Source organism: Oncorhynchus nerka, linkage group LG28, assembly GCF_034236695.1.
Source record: "Oncorhynchus nerka isolate Pitt River linkage group LG28, Oner_Uvic_2.0, whole genome shotgun sequence".
Lineage (NCBI taxonomy): Eukaryota > Metazoa > Chordata > Actinopteri > Salmoniformes > Salmonidae > Oncorhynchus > Oncorhynchus nerka.
Window position 1 is genome coordinate 34683973 of NC_088423.1, and position 20492 is coordinate 34704464.

The 20492-nt window shown below is 41.0% G+C and overlaps 1 pseudogene; it reads left to right on the forward strand.

Annotated features, from left to right (window-relative positions):
* Positions 1-20492, forward strand: part of LOC115113860 (probable E3 ubiquitin-protein ligase HECTD2) — a 45920-nt pseudogene that overhangs the window by 471 nt on the left and 24957 nt on the right.

Here is a 20492-nt window from a genome sequence, read left to right on the forward strand (position 1 = left end):
TCACACCTACATTCACCAGCTGCTCTCTGGTGAAGGTGTGGGCTGTCTCCAGGCGGTCCTGGAGTCTCCGGGCATGCTCCGGCTCTGAAGATCCTCTCAAGCTCTGTCAGGTTGGATGGGGAGTGTCGCTCATAGCTATTTCAGGTCTCTCCAGAGATGTTTGATTGGGTTCAAGTCCAGGCTCTGGCTGGGCCACTCAAGGGCATTCAAAGACTTGTCCCAAAGCCACTCCTGCGTTGTCTTGGCTGTGTGCTTAGGGTTGCTGTCCCGTTGGAAGGTGAACTTTCTCCCCAGTCTGATGTCCTGAGCGCTCTGGAGCGGGTTTTCATCAAGGATCTCTGTATACTTTGCTCCGTTCATCTTTCCCTCGGTCCTGAATATTCTCCCAGTCCAAGCCACCGAAAAACAGCTCACCATGCTTCCCCACAGGGATGGTGCCAGGTCTACTCCAGATGTGATGCTTGGCATTCAGGCTAAAGATTTCAATCTTGATTTCATCAGGCCAGAGAATCTTGTTTCTCATGGTCTGAGAGTCCTATAGGTGTCTGTTGGCAAACTCCAAGTGGGCTGTCATCTGCCTTTTACTGAGGAGTGGCTTCCGTCTGGCCACTCTACCATAAAGGCCTGATTGGTTGAGTGCTCCAGAGATGGTTGTCCTTCTGGAAGGCTCTCCCATCTCCACAGAGAAACTCTGAACCTCTGTCAGAGTGACCATCGGGTTCATGGTCACCTCCCTGACCAAGGCCTTTCTCCCCCGATTGTTCAGTTTGTCCAGGCAGCCAGCTCTAGGAAGAGACTTGGTGGTTCCAAACGTCTTCCATGATGGATGATGGAGGCCACAGTGTGTTCTTGGGGATCTTCAATGATGCAGACATGTTTTGGTCCTTTCCCCAGATCTGTGCCTCGACACAATCCTGTCTCGGAGCTCTACGGACAATTCCTTCGATCTCATGGCTTGGTTTTTGCTCTGACATGCACTGTAAACTGTGGAACCTTCTATAGACAGGTGTGTGCCTTTCCAAATCATGTTCAATCAATTATATTTACCACAGGTGGACTCCAATCAAGTTGTAGAAAAATCTCAAGGATGTTAAATGGAAACAGGATGCACCTGAGCTCCATTTTGAGTTTCATAGCAAAGGGTCTGAATACATATGTAAATAAGGTGTTTTAATTTTTAATACATTTGCAAACATTTCATAAACCTGTTTTCACTTTGTCATTATGGCGTATTGTGTGTAGATTGATGAGGTTATTTAATTCAATCCATTTTAGAATACGGCTGTAACGCAACAAAATGTAGATGAAGTCAAGGGGTCTGAATACTCTCGGAATGCACTGTATATATGATGAGCCATGACTAAAATACAATATATACATATAAAGTGGGTAAAGCAGTATGTTAACATTATTCAAGTGACCAGTGTTCAGTGACTCTGTGTACATAGGGCAGTCTCTAAGGTGCAGGATAGAGTACCGGGTGGTTGTCAGATAGTGACAGTGTCTAAGGTTTAGGGCAGGGTTCTGGGCGAAGGCCGGCTAGTGATGACTATTTAACAGTCTGATGACCTGGAGATGGAAGATGTTTATCAGTCTCTCTGTCCCAGCTTTGATTCACCCGTACCGTCTCTGCCTTCTAGATGGTAGTGGGGTGAATAGGCCGTGGCTCAGGTTGTTGAGCTCCTTGATGATCTTCTTTGCCTGCCTGTGACCCTGCGTGCTGTAGATGTCCTGCTGTAGACACACTGCAAGGGTCTGCACACACACACACACACACACACACACACACACACACACACACACACACACACACACACACACACACACTCTCTCTCTCTCTGCAAGGGTATAGTGCAACAACAAAAAAGACAGGTCAGTTCCCTTAAGCTTTCTCACAGCCAGACATATTGGCTATTTGCACATATATAATGTACATATACAATACATATTGCAATATATCTAGTAGTTTAGGCTACACTATCCGCCGATAATGAAATTATGACTTCTCATCATATCTGGAGCTTGCCGCCATCTGCTGGCATTGTACTATCCACATATCATTCTGCACTATTATGCACTCACTAACTATTTGAAGGGTTGAGTGCAATATGTGCAATCTCTAATTGTAACTAAAGTGTAAGATTCTTGACAGTTAAGTAAGATTGGCCAAAATGATCTGCTGACCACTATAATTATCTTCCACTGAACTCATGAAGATACAAAACAGTAGCTGATATGTTGAATAAAATTCCAATGTGAGTTTGGGGTCATGAGAGAATATGCTATTGTGTTGATCTCCTGACGTGCCCTTGCAGTTCCATGGAAAAGGCATGACCTTGAAAAGAGTTATGACCCTCCATTGAATAATATTCTTGTCTCCAACACCATTGAGAGCATGACCTTTGTGTGACTGGGGTTACAAATGTGTTCAGGATATGCTTATTGATGAATTGCACTTCTGCTACAATGAATGGGCTGATGAGAATACAGAAATAAATCACTATTAGCGATCTGCCTCAACCATGTGGTGGTTTCTATAGTGTGAGATATTTTGCATAAAAAATACATTAGAAATGTGTTGCATTAGAAAAGTCTTGCTGTTGCATCACACTCTTTATGAATCACATTCAACATTTTGGAAAGTGCCTTGAGACTAGAGTCTGCATAAGCCTACAGTATATCAGTAATATCTGCAATAATTCAGCAGGTGTAGCTGTTTTCCAAAAAATGTGATTTACTGAGGACAATGTATAGCATAATGGAACTTGACTGAGTCGGGTTCAGGATCTGTAGTCGTCCAAGTAGATGTGATCTAATAAATGCTGGCATTCATTAGAAAACCTCACCGCCGTCTCATTCTCATGGATTACTTTTTGAGGTTTAGCTGGAGAACAGACAAGATCGGTCTGACATGAGTCTATCTACAGATGCTTGTTGACCGGGAATCACAAGCGTTGTTGACCATAGTGACTCACAAAGGAATGAAGAGGTACCACAGGTTCTCTTCTGGGCTCAGCTCTGTCTCTTTCTAAGACCCATGGACTAGATTTGCATGGGGCAAGTCTGAGTAAGCATGACTCTCCTACAGAAAGGACAGGTAATACGGGGCAATAAATGACCTCCCATCTTTATTCTATTGTAGACTCTTTTGTTGTTTCCCCCAGAAATGTCACTAAAATGATCTAGGTTAATTAGAATACTTCTCAGTCTCCGTTTCTATATTTGCATAATTAAAAGCAACCCTTCATGACTTATTCTTGACCAACAAGCTTCTGTTGGCTGTGAGAATAAAAAGCAGCACGTCCAATACGTAATAAATTCCTTCAGAAATATTCTTGATTTATTTCACATATTCTTGTGTTACAGCTTGAAATCAAGATGGATTAAATAAAATGTCTCACCCATCTACACACAATACCCCATAATGAGAAAGTGAAAACATGTTTTTGGAAATATTTGCAAACGTATTGACAACGAAATACAGAAATATCTCCTTTACATAAGTATTTTACACTCCTGAGTCAAAACAAAAATAAATAAATGTTCTAGCTCAGTCAAATTGGCTGTTTACACGGCCGGCCTGGTTATTAGGCAGTTTTTTCCTTTCACAGTGATTAATTAATAACTTCACCATGCTCAAAAGGATTGTCATTGTCTGCTATTGTTTGCGTTTTTTTTTTTACCATCTACCAATAGGTGCCCTTCTTTGCGAGTCATTGGTGTTTGTGGGTGAATCCTTGTTTGAAATTCACTGCTCGACTATGGCGGCAGATTGACGAGGGCGGAATTTTCTGAGCTAAACTGACCAAGACGCACCTCCAACAAAAACACAAAATCTCACATAATTCTTCCCAAAAACAATTTCTCTCAACCATTGGCATATGTGCTTCTTAGCTGAGCGTTGATGTCGCCCTTTGGTCAGCAATGCTCACTTTGTCAAAGGCAGGGGTACAAAATATTTTTCTTGCCTATTCCCAGCGTACTTCTCCAGGGTGTAGCGCTGTAGCGCTCCACCAATATTCTGTCAACCCCCCAAAAATTGAACATACAGATCATGTAGCAGATATAGCATATGGTAGAAAGAGTATGTGCCCTTTTCTGTAGACTACAGGATTTTCAAGCTGATTTAAGTCAAAACTGTAACTAGGCCACTCAGGAACATTCACTGTCATCTTGGTAGGCAACTCCAGTTGGTTATTGTCCTGCTGAAAGGTGAATTTGTCTCCCACTGTTTGTTGGAAAGCAGAGAACCAGGTTTTCCTCTAGGATGTTGCCTACGCTTAGCTCTATTCCATTTCTTTTTATCCCAAAAAACTACCACGCATACCCATAACATGATGCAGCCACCGCCATGCTTGAAAATATGAAGTGTGGCACTCAGTGGTGTGTTGTGTTGGATTTGCCACAAACATAATGTTTTGGATTCAGGACATAAAGTACATTTCTTTGCCACATTTTTTACACTTTTACTTTAGCGCCTTATTGCAAACAGGATGCATGTTTTGGAATGTTTTTATTCTGTACAAGCTTCCTTCTTTTCACTCTGTCATTTATTTATTTTTATTTCACCTTTATTTAACCAGTTAGGCCAGTTAAGAACAAGTTCTCATTTACAACTGCGACCTGGCCAAGATAAAGCAAAGCAGTGCGACAAAAAAACCACAGAGTTACACATGGGATAAACAAACATACAGTCAATAACACAATAGAAAATCGGTATACAGTGTGTGCAAATGAAGTAAGGAGGTAAGGCAATAAATAGGCCATAGTGGTGAAGTAATAACAATTTAGCAATTAACACTGGAATGATAGATGTGCAGATGAGGATGTGCAAGTATAAATACTGATATTAATTCTGGTGTGCAAAAGAGCAAGAAAAAAACAAATATGGGGATGAGGTAGGTAGTATGGCTATTTACAGATGGACTGTGTACAGCTGCAGCGATCGGTAAGCTTCTCTGACAACCGATGCTTTAAGTTAGTGAGGAAGATGTAAGTCTTCAACTTCAGGGATTTTTGCAATTCGTTCCAGTCATTGGCAGCAGAGAACTGTAAGGAAAGGCGGCCAAAGGAGGTGTTGGCTTTGGGGATGACCAGTGAAATAGACCTGCTGGAGTGCGTGCTACGGGTGGGTGTTGCTATGGTGACCAGTGAGCTGAGATAAGGCGGAGCTTTACCTAGCAAAGACTTATAGATGAGGGTAGTATTGTGGAGTAACTACAATGTTGTTGATCCATCCTCAGTTTTCTCCTATCACAGCGATTCATTTTTAACTTCGCTATGCTCAAAGGGATATTCAATGTCTGCTTTTACATTTTTTTATTTTACCATCTACCAACAGGTGCCCATTTTTGCGAGGCATTGGTGTTTTTGGTTGAATCCATGTTCTAAGTTCACTGCTCGACTGAGAGAACTTAAAGATAATTGTATGTGCGGGGTACAGAAATTAGGTAGTCATTCAAAAATCATGTTAAACACTATTACTGCAACTTTTATTCAGTGACTTGTTAAGCAAATTTTTTACTCCTGAACTTATTTAGGCGTGGCATAATAAAGAGGTTGAATATTTATTGACTGAAGACATTTCAGCTTTTTATTTTTAATTCATTTGTTGGAAAAATTTATGGGGTATTTTTGTAGGCCAGTGACAAAATCTCAATTTAATACATTCTAATTCAAGCTGTGACACAACAAAATGTGTAAAAAGTCAAGTGGTGGGAATACATTCTGAAGGCACTGTTTGCCGGCCTAATTCACTTAAACACAAACAGCCACACACAGGCTATGAACTGGAGTAACCTTGTGCTTGTGTGCACAACTGCCCAACACGATGAATGAAGCATGCTGTAAGAAAATATATTTGGAGGCTCTGTGAAGCGACTAAACTCCCATGTTTTGTGGGTTGCTATGAATGAAATGAACTATTACTCCTAACAACCAACCCACCCAGGAGTGGAGTGAAGAGACTAGGGTAAACTCTCACAGCAGTACCATGGACTTCAGAAAGGTATACAGATAGGCATTTGTAACACTTTGTAACCACAAAACTAAACCTAGGCTATAACATTCATAGGCCTTGCTTTTATCTGTGCCACTGTCATGCTTGGACAATGTCTTATGGTGTTAGCTACAAATCAACTTCAAATTAAAATAGGGTTTGTGCTCAAATAATAGGACTATAGGTGAAGTGAAGATATAGAATGTACCATAAAATGTGTGCCTATGCTCAGGGGTTAAATTGGAACTATGAAGGTACTTCTTCCATCTGCAGTGGATGGAAGTCCATTCCTCCCCAAATGTAAATCTTGTATGATTCACATTTGGGATAACTTTAGTATTTCCACATAAGTTCAGCTATTTTCAAGCCACTTCCATATATTTGAGGTGTAAAATACACTGTAGCCTATATTTTCATCTGGACTACTCAGTGATGAACTGGATTTAGTTCACAAAATTCAACCCTAAATGTACTTATTATATAGCAGTATCTGAATGAGGAGAAAAAAAAGGTATGACAAGAAAAATGAAGTAACACATATGTGTAGATATGGCCAGGGCTGCCGCTCCTTTTGATTGGTTCCATGCCTGCACTGTTTTCACACCTAGTCTGCAAACAATGGCCAAGTCATGTGCCAGAGATTCAGTGGTTTTGGGAGGGGAGGGAGGAAAGGGAGGGATGAATGAGGGAGGAAGGATGGATGGAGTAGGAACCCTGCCACAGACTCATCCATCTGGAAACAGTGGTTTTAGTACCTCCTTCCAGTGGCCCCTCCCTGCTCTCGATGCCCACACAAGTCAACAGGCTCGGCTCATGACTGGGCACATCTGCAGTTGTGCAATACAAGGCATAAAGGGAGAAAATATGTCCATTAGGGCATAATAAAAGGTCCATATGTGTCAGAGAGAGGGCTGAATTAGAATCTTGATGAAAAGTGAGAAGACAGAAGAGATACAGTGCATTCATAAAGTATTTAGACCCCTTGGATTTCTTAACATTTTATTGGGCTACCAAGAGGTATTAACATTGATTTAATTGTCATTTTTATCAACAATCTACACAAAATGCTCTGCCATGTCAAAGTGGAAGATTGCTATTATTATTTAACTTTTTTACAGATGAATAGAAATGAACTGTTAAAAAAAATAGTTGTTGTGTAAGTATTCAGCTCCCTGAGTCAATACATGTTAGAAACACCAATGGCATTGATTAAATCTGTGAGCCTTCTTAGGTGAGTCTATAAGAGCTTTGCACACCTGGATTGTGTAGATTTGGCCTTGTGTTCTAGGTTATTGTCCTGCTGAAAGGTGAATTCCTCTCCCAATCTCTGGTGTAAAGCAGACTGAAGTAGATTTTGCCTGTGCTTAGCTCCATCCTGTTACTTTTTATCCTGAAAAACTTCCAATTATTTGCTGATGTCAAGCATACCCATACCAACTCTGTAGCAGTTTTAAAAATCACCAATGGTAACATCCCTGAGCAGTTTCATTCCTGTCCTGCAGCTCAGTTCAGAAGGACGGCTATATCTTTGATGTATCAGAGTGGTTTAATATATAATCCACAGCATAATTATTAACTTGGCCATGCTTAAAGAGATATTCAATGTCTGATTAGTTAGTGTTAGTCATCTACCAAATCATTGAATATGTGCTTGAAATTCAATACTTGACTGAGGGACCTTGCAGATGTATGTATTGGGGACAAAGGACGGATTAGTCATTCAAAAATCATGTCAACTTGATTATTTCACACAGCGTGAGTCCATGTAACGTGAGTCCATGTAACATATGTGATTTGTTTAAGACATTTTACTCCTTGACGAATTTAGGCTTGCCAAAACAAAGGGGCTGAATACATATGCAATCACTATATTTTATTAATGCATTTTTATTTATAAAATTCCAGAGTATTTTGTGTAGATTGTTGACAGAAAATTACAATTCAATCCATTTTAATACCACTTTGAAACACAATAAAAATTGAAGAAATACAAGGAGTCTGAATACCTTTGCAAGGCACTATATACATACATGGGCCTCATGCACCACAAAAATCTGAGGGGCACAAGTACAGTGCATTCGGAAAGTATTCAGACCCCTTGACTTTTTCCACATTTTGTTATGTTACAGGCTTATTCTAAAATGGATTAAATAAAACATTTTCCTCAATCTACACACAATTACTCATAATGACAATGCAAAACCAGGTTTTTAGAAACATTTGCAAAAAAACAGAAATACCTTATTTACGTAAGTATGAAGACCCTTTACTATCAGACTCGAAATTGAGCTTAGGTGCATCCTGTTTCCATTGAACATCCTTGAGATGTTTCTACAACTACATTGGAGTCCACCTGCGGTAAACTCAATTAATTGGACATGCTTTGGAAGTGCACACACCTGTCTATATAAGGTACCACAGTCAGAGCAAAAAGCAACCCATGAGGTCGAGTGAATTGTCTGTAGAGCTCCGAGACAGGATTGTGTCGAGGTACAGATCTGGGCAAGGGGACCAACAAATGTCTGCAGCATTGAAGATCCCCAAGAACACAGTGACCTCTTAAATGGAAGAAGTTTGGAACCACCAAGTCACTTCCTAGACCCGGCTGCCCGGCCAAACTGAGCAATCGGGGAAGAAAGGCCTTGGTCGGGGAGGTGACCAAGAACCTGATGGTCACTCTGACAGAGCTCCAGAGTTTCTCTGTGGAGATGGGAGAAACTTCCAGAAGGACAACAATCTGAAGACTGAACTCTTTGGCCTGAATGCCAAGCATCACGTCTGGAGGAAACCTGGCACCATCCCTAAGGTGGCAGCATCATGCTGTGGGTCGAGGCAAAGATGAATGGAGCAAAGCACAGAGAGATCCTTGATGAAAACCTGCTTCAGAGCACTCAAGACCTCAGTCTGGGGCGAAGGTTAATCTTCTGACAGGACAACAACCCTAAGCACATAGCCAAGCCAACGCAGGAGTGACTTCAGGACAAGTCTCTGAATGTCCTTGAGTGGCCCAGCCAGAACCCAGATTTGAACCCGATCTAACATTTCTGGAGAGACCCGAAAATAGCTGTGCAGCAACGCTCCCCATCCAACCTGACAGAGCTTGAGAGGATCTGCAGAGAAGAATGGGAAAAACTCCCCAAATACAGGTGTGCCAAGCTTGTAGCGTCATACCCAAGAAGACTAGAGGTTGTAATCACTGCCATCCAACCTGACAGAGCTGGAGAGGATCTGCAGAGAAGAATGAGAGAAACTCCCCAAATACAGGTGTTTCAAACTTGTAATGTCAGACACAAGGCTGTAATCGCTGTCAAAGGTGCTTCAACAAAGTACCGAGTAAAGGGTCTGAATACTTATATGTAAATGTTATATATATATATATTTTTTTTTTTATAAATTTGTTAACATTTCTAAAAACCTGTATTTGCTTGATCATTATGGGGCATTGTGTACAGATTGATGAAGGGGAAAAAATTATTTAATCCATTTTAAAACGAGGTTGTAACATAATAGGTGAAAGAAGTCAAGGGGTCTGAATACTTTCCGAGTGCACTGTATTGGCACCGGTGTAGTTAGCACAGCAAACCATGCCAATATATCTTCCATCCAAACACCGTCTTTGAGTGCATTATCACTTTTATACAATGGGTTACCAACATAATAAAATAATGATTGACATATTTTCATTAAAAAAAGTATTTTGATGAATTCATTCATACTTTTTCATCCTTCCACAAGATATAGTCACCACACAAATATAGGGTTGCTGTCAAAGGTGCTTCAACAAAGTACAGAGTAAAGGGTCTGAATACTTATATGAGCGACCGCTCATTCTATCGGTTCGGTTGCCAGAGACGTGACCCAGTCATTCAGTCTTTTTGTTCTGTTTCTATGGACGTGACTCAGTCGTTCGTTCTAAGTGTTCCATTGCCATACTGTTTGGCAACTTTCTTATCCCTTGCTTGTTAGCTAGCCAACTATGGCTAACGTACAGTCACGTCTAAATGTGCAGTCAGAATAATATTTGTTTAAGCTGTTGTCTAGTGACATTTATTTGGATACATCCATAACAATAAGCTAATGACGCGCGATTTCACCTGGCATAGAAAATGTGCTCTCGTCAGGACACTATTGTTCAGAGGATCTAGCCAACAACACAGCTAACACAATCACTTCAAACTGAAGCTAGAAGAACTGCAAACTAGCTGCACTTTGTTCAGTTGTAAGTTTTTTCAATTTGACATTTCGTTGTGTGATTACGACTGGCTGAGAAACATTGCCTACCTGTCTGTCTCATCCCGACTCCTGACACGTTCATTACTATGAGACAGTTGAAGATCGAATATGAATATTGAAACAACGTTGCAAATGACGGAGAGACAGACAGCAAGGTTTATAAAAAGCTCTGCTGTGGAAAACTAAATGTTAGTCTAAAAGAAAAATATACAAATTGCCTGGCTGGGCTGATGACACAGTCAGATGGAACAGAGTAAATAGGCATTTTAACTTGTGGAATAGACACAGGCTGGAATGCGGTTTAAACCAATCTTCATTCAGAATTAGATCCACCTTTTGTATAATTGTCTATTAACTTAAACTGCCTGGTGATGACACCAGGCAAGACAAATCTCCACCCATGCAAAACCTGCTTATTATAACTGTGTAAATTGTATTTTCAACCAGAAACTATCCAGAAATAACACTGATAAAATGTTGTCAGACTTTAACAGTGTTAGTTTCACCAGCTGTTGTACGATATGATATAAAACTCAAGAAAAACAGAATTTTGAGGGCACTGGGCCTTTAACAATAACTTGCCCACACTTTCTTGAGAATGTAATGTCTGAATCATGTCATTAGCCTAATCTTTTGTAAATGCAGATGCGTTATTTTCCTCCAGCTTGTGAATGTATTATGGGTGCTTACTGTGTGTTTGTTCTTTTTTGTTGCCGCTTCTCAGAGCTCCACAAATGCACGTGGACATGTGCGTGTACACACGTGAACACTTGAGAAGCTCGCACCCCATTTCCTGTGGGTTCATTCATTTTGTCAATTTACTATTTTGTTTGTTGAAATGTGAAATGTGTAGGCCTACCGGTTCAATGGAACTTCTATGAATAATGTGATACTTTGATAGACTAATCTGCTTTTAGACATATAGCCACCGTGTTGTGCACCCATGCTCATTGTGGCTATGGTTTAGCAAAGTGGCACTAGGAATTTCTACCTGGCTTTGCCAGTGTTCTGTAAACTCTGTTGGAGAGTGTCCATGTGGTTAGGTTGTATTTTATCTTCACAGTACCCCTAGCCTGTTTCCTTAGGCCAAATCTTGATTTGGTTCAATTTCTTAGAAGTAGATTTTTGTTCACCATTTGTTTGTTATTGTAACTCAATTTTGCCAATATTATTTATCCTAACCACTGCTACTACCACTACCATTATTTAGTGAATAATAAAAAAGAAGCACTTTTATCCTTTGCTCCTGACCTCCTGAAAACATTTTCACAGACTTGGATTTGGAAAAGGTCTCACTCAATTCATAGCCTTTCATGGATCTGTCACTGTGGTCTCTGTAGTCAACATTCAAGTCTATGGCTGTAAGTCTCGAGTGACATCAGCTCTCTTGGCTGTGTTTGATTGGATCCACCCTGATTGCATGTTTACACTGTACGTTGTTTTCCGTTTTCCTCCCATGATGGTGTCATCTTCTTTTGACAGGGTTTGACGCTTGGAGCCAAGCAGGCCTTTCCCTACCGCAGCACATTCATCTCCTCCCTGAACCAGAGGAGGGAAATGGGAGGCAATGGCAGCTTGGGCATACACCCGGGTCTACCAGGAGGAAGACATGGTGAGTTAACAACATCGATCCTTGTCACGGATGGGCTATTGCAGCAAACGGCCACACCGGGATCCACTCCTATCAGCTGGCGGGTCCAGTGGGCACGCAATCACCAACACTGGACAATTGGGGAGTGGAAAAACATAGACTGGAACATTACAGCGTGTTCAGTTTACTTGATTGGCCTGCGCAGTCCCCAGACCTCAACCCAAAAGAGCATCTTTGGGATGAGATGGAACAGGCTGTTTGCAGAGTGTACCACCGTTCAATCTGCAGCAACTGCGTGATTCCATCACATCAACATGGACCAACATCCCTGTGGAACATTTCTGACACCTTGTAGAGTTCCCCAAAGAATTCGGGGTGTTCTGGAGGCAAAGGGGGATCCGACCCGGTACAACATGGGTGTACCTATACAGTACCAGTCAAAGGTTTGGACACACCTACTCATTCAAGGGTGTTTCTTTATTTTCACTATGTTTCTACATTGTAGAATAATAGCGAATACATCAAAACGATTAAATAACACATATGGAATCATGTAGAAACCAAAAAAAGTGTTAAACCAATGAAAATACATTTTATATTTAAGATGCTTCAAAGTAGGCACCCTTTGCCTTAATGACAGCTTTGTACACTCTTGGCATTCTCTCAACCAGCTTCACCTGGAATGCTTTTCCAACAGTCTTGGAGTTTCAGTCCAACTTATCCCAAACCAACTCAATTGGGTTGAGGTCGGGTGATTGTGGAGGCCAGGTCATCTGCTGCAGCACTCCATCACTCTCCTTCTTGGTCAAATAGCCCTTACACAGCCTGGACGGGTGTTGTGTCTTTGTCCTGTTGAAAAACAAATGATAGTCCCACTAAGCGCAAACCAGATGGGATGGCGTATCACTGCAGAATACTATGGTAGCCATGCTGGTTAAGTGTGAATTCTAAATAAATCACAGACAGTGTCACCAGCAAAGCACCCCTACACCATCACACCTCCTTCTTCATGCTTTACGGTGGGAACCACACATGCGGAGATAATCCGTTCACCCACACCGCATCTCACGAAGAAACAGCGATTGGAACCAAAAATCTCAAATTTGTACTCCAGACCAAAGAACAAATTTCCACTGGTCTAATGTCCATTGCTCATGTTTCTTGCCCCAAGCAAGTTTTTTCTTGTTATCGGTGTCCTTTAGTAGTGGTTTCTTTGCAACAATTCGACCATGAAGGCCTGACTCACAAAGTCTCCTCTGAACAGTTGATGTTGAGATGTGTCTGTTACTTGAACTCTGTGAAGCATTTATTTGGGCTGCAATTTCTTAGGCTGGTAATTCTAATGAACTTATCCTCTGCAGCAGAGGTAACTCTGGGTCTTCCTTTCCTGTGGAGGTCCACAGGAGTGCCAGTTTTATCATAGCACTTGATGGTTTTTGCAACTAAACTTGAAGAAACTTTAAAAGTTCTTGAAATGTTCCGTATTGACTGACCTTCACGTCTTAAAGTAATGATGGACTGTCATTTCTCTTTGCTTATTTGAGCTGTTCTTGCCATAATATGGACCTGGTATTTTACCAAATAGGGATATCTTCTGTACACCACCTCTACCTTGTCGCAACACAACTGATTGGCTCAAATATATTAAGAAGGAAAGAAATTCCACAAATTAACACCTGTTAATTGAAATGCATTCCAGTTGACTACCTCATGAAGCTGCTTGAGAGAATGACACGATTGTGCAAAGCTGTCATTAAGTCAAAGGATGGCTACGTTGAAGAATCTCAAATTTAAAATACACTTTCTTGGTTAGTACTTCATTTCATGTGTGTTTTTTCATAGCTTTGATGTCTTCACTATTATTCCACAATGTAGAAAATAGTAAAAATCTAGAAAAAAAACCGATTAAGGATGTGTCCAAACTTTTGACTGGTATTGTATATATTAATAAAATACAAATTAGAAAAAATATTTTCTTCACATAAATAGTGCACTGGGTCTTTGGCTAGTCCCTTATTAACTTAACTGACGGATTTAGCCGCCTGTAGCGTTGGTGAGAAATGTTTATCCCAACCGTTGCATTGATTCTCTTAATGGGTAGAGCCTGTTAGATCGTGAAAAAGATGGGTAGAGTCAATGTGTGTCCACACTTAACGGAAAGTCAGCGGGGGTCAACTGAATGTCATGCAGTGAATGTACTAAATGATTACAGACTGATTGGGTTGTGGTTAAAACCTCTTTGGGCTAGGTGTGTAGAGACAATGTGGGAGACACGCTAGCGTCCCACCTAGCCCAACATCCGGTGAAATTGCAGAGCGCGAAATTCAAAATACAAAAATCGTAATATTAAACATTCATGAAAAGACATGTGTCGTACATCGTTTAAAAGCTTAATTTCTTGTTAATACAACCGCGGTGTCAGATTTCAAAAAGGCTTTACGGCGAACGCAAACCATGCGATTATCTAAGGACAGCGCCCCGCCGACAAAAGCATTAAAAACATTTTTCAAACCAGCAGAGGCATCACAAAAATCAGAAATAGCGATAAAATAAATCACTTACCTTTGAAGATCTTCTTCTGTTTGCAATCCCAAGTGTCCCAGCTACACAACAAATTGTTGTTTTGTTCAATAAAGTCCTTTATATCCCAAAAACGTCAGTTTAGTTGGCACGTTTGATTCAGTAATCTACCGTTCCACTCGTTCAACATGCAGACAAAGGAATCCCAAAAGTTACTGGTAAACTTCGTCCAAACAAGTCAAACAACATTTCTAGTCAATCCTCAGGTACCCTAATATGTAAATAAACAATACAATTTTAGACGGAATGTAGTATGTTCAATACCGGAGATAAATAATGAAGTGCGCGTCACAAGACTAGAGTCCTAATGAGAGACACCTTGACAAAGTACAACTACTTGCTAATTTGAAAAAAAAACAAGCCTGAAGCCATGGGAACTGCAATTTGGGAGGAATTATTTTGAATATCCCATAGACAAGCATTGGAATGGCCTGTGACCTAAAAAAAAAAGAGATTCCGAATGGATTCTCCTCGGATTTTGGCCTGCCATATCAGTTCTGTTATACTCCCAGACATTATTTTAACAGTTTTATAAACCTCAGAGTGTTTTCTATCCAATGCTACCAACTATATGCATATCCTAGCCCAAAGAGGTGTTAGTGACTTGGTTTTCTTAATCTGAACAAGTCACAGTCTGAGGATCTCGCTATCAAAGCCTTGTGAATCATGTGCATTGTGGAACTACTGTATGTATCCAATCTGTGTCTTTGCAAGCAGTGAAAAACTATTTACATATCTGCCACAGTACACATTAGTCGTATGTATTATACTCTATGTATAGAGAACCATGTGTGTCTTTTGTAATTTCCCAGGGAGGGAGCTACCTTCTATTTGCTGGAATGTGATGCAGAAACAGAGGTTCTCCATCGACACACTTCCCCCCGAGGTGAAGGCCCCGTTCCCCTCTGACCCTATCATCCCTCTCCATACTAAAACCACCAAAGAGTTCCAGTGAGTAATACCTCTCCCAATTAGCTACATTATGACCTTCCTTTGACCTTGTGTAACAGTGAGTAGCCTACCTTAATCCCCTCTTATGATCATCATGACCTTTGATTTGCTACGACAATGATCTATTGATGTATTCTTTCCACGGTGATGCAGGGAAGACATATAGAGCGAGCCACAATCTCAGGGGACTGGAGGGATATGTGAGATTTCTACCTGACTACCTTTGACTAATGGCTTTTCAAATGATTCATGTTGTCTTTTTGTTTTATGTTGTGGCTTTTCCCAAAGATACATTACCAATTTTATAATATTCTAAATCCTTTGGTTTACATTAGTTCCATTTCTTAAATTATTGATATTTGCAGCACCTGTTTCTCTATTGAGAATTATCTTAAGATGGAAAGCATACAGAACAGCACGTACTCGTTCTGGAAAGTGTTATTAATGAGGAAACCAACAGAGGGTAATGTAAGAGTAAAAAAATGTGTAATCCATACTGCTCATAACGGTGCAAGCCTTGTTTTTTTGGCGTCATGCGAGAATAGTTCAACACACACACATGTTCTCCCTGCCAAACAAGTCCAGGGTTTGGCACTAGCAGGTGCCCCTTGTGAGAAAACAATTAGTTGTCATTAAAAAGCCCTTAAATAAAACCATATAAGAGCGGGAAACGCTCTTTTCCTCCTATCTTAGAAGCTAATGGCCCATTTAACACAATAGAGGATTCTGGAGTCAACTCAAAATGTGTGAATGCTGTTTATGATGCTTTACTCTGCACTGTAAGTACATGACATGTCTAGGGAAAAGGATATCGTATGGTAAAATAAACAAATCAAATCAAATCATATTCAGAATTTTTCCCCTGAAAGTTATTTCGGAAACTAGCAGCATGTGGGTCATATTCACCCGATTTAAAGGTTAACTCATGTTTGTTTATGTTCTTTTAGACCCAAGACATCCAGAAATAGGTGTTGAAGGGAATCATTAGCAGCTTATTGAGAGAATGGAAAGGGTGAGTGCTGTATTCAATTTACACCTCTACTACCATGTACTGTTAATATGATAACTGTTGCTACACTGCAGCAACTGTTTACCATACATACAGCATTGCTTATGTGTACTTAAAGGAAAATTCCACCCTAAAACTATATTTTGGTATTTGTTATGTTAGTCCATTGTTGATATAGTCCCAAAATGTTTTGCATGTCATCAATCCAGTTTTCAAGATATATGAATGTGTCTTGAAAACTTGATTGCTGACATGCAAAACATTTTGGGACCATATCATCTATGAACTAATGAAACAAATACCAAAAGATCGTTTTTGGGTAGAGGTTTCCTTTAAGGACAATCATATAAATGAAATGAAGTCCAATGTTATTCGTCACGCGCTTCGTAAGCAACAGGTGTCGACTAACAGTGAAATGTTTACCGCCCTTCCCAACAATGCAGAGAGAAAGAAAATAGAGAAATAATAGAAAAGCATTAATAGATAAACATGAGTAATGACAACTTGGTAATCCACAAGGGGTACCAGTACTGAGTCGATGTGCAGGGGTACGAGATAAATGAGGTAGATATATATATATAATTGGGAACAAAGTGACAATAAACAGTAGCAGCAGCGTATGTGATGAGTTAAAAAAGTTAGTGCAAAAAGGGTCAAAGCAGATAGTTAAATAGTTAACCAAATAGTTACCCAGACTATTTATCAGTCTTATGGCTTGGGGGTAGAAGCTGTTCCGGGTCCTGTTGGTTCCAGACAATACTGCTTGGCATGCGGTAGCAGAGAGAACAGTCTATGACTTGATTGGCTGGAGTCTTTGACAATTTTTAGGGCCTTCCTCTGACACTGCCTCATGGAGAGGTCCTGGCGCCTAATAGAGAGGTCCTGGATTGCAGGGAGCTCGGCCCCAGTGATGTACTGTACAGTGCGCACTACCCTCTGTAGCGCCTTGCGGTCGGATGCCAAGCAGTTGCCATACCAATCAGCGATGCAGCCAGTCGAGATGCTCTCAATAGTGTAGCTGTGTAACTTTTTGAGGATCTGAGGGTCCACGCCAAATCTTTTCTGCTTCCTGATGGAAGAGGTGTTGTCATGTCCTAATCACGACTGTGTTGGTGTGTTTGGACCACGATAGATCCTTAGTGATGTGGACAGCGAGCAAATTTAAGCTCTCGACCCACTCCACTACAGCCCCGTCGATGTGAATGGAGGCGTGCTCGACCCTCTGTTTCCTGTAGTTCACGATCAGCCCCTTTGTCTTTCTGATGTGGTATGCAAATTGGAGTGGGTCCAGGGGACTGGGATGATGATGTTAATGTGAGCCATGAGTCTTTCAAAGCATATAACGGTGGGGTGATAGTCATTTAGAAAGGTTACCTTGTCATTCTTGGGCACAGGGACTATAGTAGTCTGCTTGAAACATGTAGGTATTACAGACTGGATCAGGGAGAGGTTGAAAATGTCAGTGACGACACTTACCACTTAGTCAGTACATGCTCAGAGTACGCGTCCTTGTAATATTTAGGCATCTAATTAAATACAATTTTTTTTTTTTTTTTTGCCATTTTTCATTGTCACATTGTGCCAGTTTGGGGTGGTCTAAATAATTAAATATAATGTCTCATTTGGCTGACTGTATACATTTTAATTTACTCCTTTCACTGAAAACACAACAAATAGTTATCAGACCCAGAACGAAAGATGACCTGAGGGCATCTTAGTTCAGGTTACATTTACTCCTTAACTGAACATCTTACTAAGTACTGAATATGCACTAGTACGTTTTGTATTTAAAATTATGTAATTCTGTCATTTTATAAGAATAAAATAATGTTTTCTGTTTCATACTTTGTTTTTTGTGTCTAATTTCCTTTTGAAAAATGCTCAGTAAATCCATATGTTGTTAAAATTTTAATTTCAGGAAAGAAATAAAATGGCTATACTGCTCCCATCATCAGATTTTCACTTTCCATTAATCCCTGTCATGTCCTGAGGAAAGTGGGTTACTATGTGCTTTCCAAACCACCACTGCCACAGGCTTAAAGAAACTGTAAGGGTACCATATACCCTGCAGTATTCTAGCCTCTGGGTTACAGAGAACGCAGCCGTTCAAGGCGTTTCAGGCAGCTGGTGGAGTGTCTTCTTCACTTCATCTCCACTAGTCTGTTCGCAGCTCCTCCTGATGAGCTGCCCCCGTCTGACCGAGTGGTCCTGGTGGATTCCAGCTGCCACCAAGGTCCTTGCCCTCTTCAATAAGTCATGTCCACAACATCAGGAAAAGGGGATATTCATGGGGCTCTGGGTATCCAGCAGTGCTGCAAAATGAGCTCTTAGTATAGTATGTGCTGTAAAACCTAATACTCACACATAGGCCTACCAGAAACAGAGCAAAAGGCTATTTGCTCAAGGGAGGCTGGAGTTTTAGGTGCTGTCAAGAGGGTGGAGGTCAAAGGGGTGAATTGGTTTTTCATGCATATAGAACCTAGGTAGAGATCATATTTCACGTGTACTATAAAGTAATTTATAGACATGTAGATAAACTCTAATACCATGGTATACCCTGTCCACACCAGACGCAGCTAACAGCATATCCAAGTCCCCTATCATCTCCTTCACGGACTTCTACAACATCACCTTGGACCACATTGACATCATGGAGCAGTATCACACCTGGGCGAGCCATGGGAACTCCAACAAGTGGGTCACCAGTCCACAGGAGTGTAACGGCTTTCTTCCGTCGAAGGAGAGTCGGACCAAAATGCAGTGTGGTTAGTTCGATACATCTTTATTAAATGAAAAAACACAAACAATACAAAACAACAAACGGAACGTGAAAACCTATACAGCCTATCTGGTGACTACAAACACAGAGACAGGAACAATCACCCACAAAACACACAGTGAAACCCAGGCTACCTAAATATGGTTCCCAATCAGAGACAACGAGAATCACCTGACTCTGATTGAGAACCGCCTCAGGCAGCCATAGCCTATGCTAGACACCCCTACTCAGCCACAATCCCAATGCCTACTAAAACCCCAATACGAAAACAAAACACAAAATAAACCCATGTCACACCCTGGCCTGACCAAATAAATATATAAACACAAAATACTAAGACCAGGGCGTGACAAGGAGCAACACCCATATCCCATATTCAGAGCTAAGGAGTTTTCCTGACCAGGACATTTTCTGAGGCTTTCTTATAGGCCATACATTCTTCTTGTTTAAATGTCTTCAACCCTGAACAGAGTTGGGAAGCCCTGATGGGAAGAATGTAAACCACAGCAAGTTGTTTTCCCGTTTCTGTATTAATCAGTATCAGTAAATGATTGACAGCACATGGTACAGAGGGCAGAACACACTGCACATTCAGAAAGTATTCAGAGCCCTTGACTTTTTCCACATTTTGTTACAGCCTTGTTCTTAAATGGATTTTACACAATTGCCTTCATCAATCTGCTACACACAATAACCGATAATGACAAAGCAAAAACAGTAAAAAAATTAAAAAATAAAATAGCACCTTTGGCAGCGATTAAAGCCTTGAGTCTTCTTGGCTATGACGCTACAAGCTTGGCACATTCTTCTCTGCAGATCCTCTCAAGCTCTGTCCGATTGGATGGGGAGTGTCTCTGCACAGCTATTGGCAGGTCTCTCCAGAGATGTTCAAGTCCAAGCTCTCTATGAGCTACTCAAGGACATTCAGAGACTTGTCCCGAAGCCACTCCTGCGCTGTCTTGGCTGTGTGCTTAGGGTCATTGTCCTGTTGTAAGGTGAACTTTTGCCCCAGTCTGAAATCCTGAGCGCTCTAGAGAAGGTTTTTATCAAGGATCTCACTGTACTTTGCTCGATTCATCTTTTCCCTCGATCCTGGCTATTCTCCCAGTCCCTGCCTCTGAAAAACTGGGCGGCCAGCTCTAAGAAGAGTCTTGGTGGTTCCAAACTTCTACCATGTAAGAATGATTGAGGCCACTGTATATTTGGGAACCTTCAATGCTGCAGAATTATTTTCTGACCCTTCCCCAGATCTGTGAACACAATCCTGTCTCGGAGCTCTACGGCCATTTCCTTTGACCTGATGGCTTGGCTTTATCTCTGATATACACTGTCAACTGTGGAACCTTAAATA